Here is a 2,377-nt window from a genome sequence, read left to right on the forward strand (position 1 = left end):
CCATACTTATTGCATTAGATCCTTGAGCGCTTTGTCCAACTTTCTATTTATTCACGCTGGTGTAGTGTTTTTTGTTTTTTTTAACATTATCCCCATGCTGCAGCCTGTAAAACAAAAACCTGCCACTACTCCCTAGGTGCCCTGGAATCAGCGGAAATAGGTAGAGTTGCAGTGTGGTGTATTGATCACCGGCACCATTCTTTGCATGTGTATAAATATGCAACAGAGTTTGTGCACATAAGAAAAAAGAATGTTCATTCTAATGGGGAGATGTTGTGCAAACAAAACACAGAAGTGTGCAGCTCTACAATTGGTTAAACTAAGGGAAGGCCTGAGGTTAACTGTAGTACTAAATACCCAAAGTGCATGGAGTAAAAACAAGTTATGGAACAAAGGAGTGCAGTCCTCAAGAGCTTCCTATTAGGCGTAATCTGGAAGATAGAAGGAAGAAAAAAAGAAATAGTAAACAAAAAGGAAAGATAGGAGAAAATAAGGAAAAATAAGGGTAGTGATATCAAGAAGAAAATAGATTGCCAGACTGTTAGGCTAAAAGTAGATGTTTTTGAGATATGTTATAAGTCAGGTACCATCTTATGAGGTGAATCGGTTCATCACATGATATCATACCTGACTTGTAACATTATATATATATATATATATATATATATATATATATATATATATATATATATATATATATATATATATATAGCTCAATAACAACATTTATTTTTAGCCTAACAGTCTAGCCACCTATGTTCTCCTTACTATTACTACTCTTACTTTTCCTTATTTACTCCTATATATATTTTCTTTACTGTTTCTTTTCTTCCTTCTACTCCTTATTCTTCCAGATTATCGCTAATAGGAAACTCTTGACTACTGTACTACTTTGCTTCATAATGGGAAGATTATTAAAACCTGTGCATGGGGGAAAAGTGGTGCAGTTGCCCATAGCAACCAGATTGCTTCTTTTATTTTCCAGAGGCCTTTTCTAAAGCTAAAGAAGCCATCTGATTGATTGCTTTGGGCAACTGCTCCATTTTAAGAAACCTCCCTATATTTTGCGCTTGTCTCAAAGACCACAACATAAAATTCAGGAAGACGTTTCATTGTGAATTTGCTTTTATTAAAAATATTCCTGATGATTTTCTGTAAAAACAGACACCTGGGTAAGGTTTACAATAGAAAGTTTGAGCTATGAAATGGAAAAGAAAGCATTGCTTGATGAACTACGCTTGGATCTGCTACAGACAAGGTTACATTTTTGCTGTAAAGAGGTCATATCTGAGAAAACCACTTAGGTGTGCAGCTTGTTCACAGCCTTTTGTCTTTACATGATTATGGAAATATATGGTATACTGTACCAGGCCCAGCTACCTAGCAATTGCTATGTGAAAAATATCACATAATACTGTAAGATAAAATATGGCCATCACCTAGGATTCATGAGATTCCTACAAGTACTAGCTTAGGGGATATAAGAATAATATCATTCTATTTGTGTTAGACACAGCACGAGTAGTGTACTGTACTATGTAATTCATTCAGATCTACTACTACTATCATGATTTTTTTTCTAAAGGGAGTCCGTCACATTGCACATGTAGTGTTGTCTGTGGGCAGAATGTTCTAGGCAAATATTCAGTACAACCTAATTAATTCATTTTACCCCTGCTCCTTCTCTGCTTTGGAGTCCAGTGGGCAGTCCCAATTATTGACCGACGTAGGATTCCGAAGCACAGAAAGAGCAGGGATTTATTTTCCAACAAAACAAAATCTTCTTACGTCCTCCCGCTTTATAACATGATGCTGGCGGATCAGACAGTTTATATTACAGTGATGCGCGGCTTAAAGGGGTATTCTGGCCCTGAGACATCTTATCTTCTATCCAAAGGCCTCCGTGAGGCTTCAGACACTTAGCCTCCAGCGCTGCGTGCAGCCGAGACAGGTGGGTGCTGCATTACAGATTACGGGGGTCCCTATCGGTGGAAGCCCCGCGATCAGACATCTTATCCCCTATCCAAAGGCCTCCGTGAGGCTTCAGACACTTAGTCTCCAGCACTGTGTGCAGCCGAGACAGGTGGGTGCTGCATTAGAGATTACGGGGGTCCCCAGCAGCAGGACCCCCACGATCAGACATCTTATCCCCTATCCTTTGGATAGGGGATAAGATGTCTTAGGGCCGGAGTACCCCTTTAAAGACATGAAGCATTTCCTGGTGTGTCCATGACTGGATTAAACAGGATATTGAAATGTCCATGATTCTGTTAAGAGTCCTCACATATCTGTACATTGTTGAAATGCTAAATATAATACACTTCCGTAGATTCTGTTATCTGTTCATCGAAACACACAAGTTACTGGACAAAGTAAA

The sequence above is a fragment of the Hyla sarda genome, chromosome 8 (assembly GCF_029499605.1).
Source record: "Hyla sarda isolate aHylSar1 chromosome 8, aHylSar1.hap1, whole genome shotgun sequence".
In the NCBI taxonomy this organism is placed as follows: Eukaryota; Metazoa; Chordata; class Amphibia; order Anura; family Hylidae; genus Hyla; species Hyla sarda.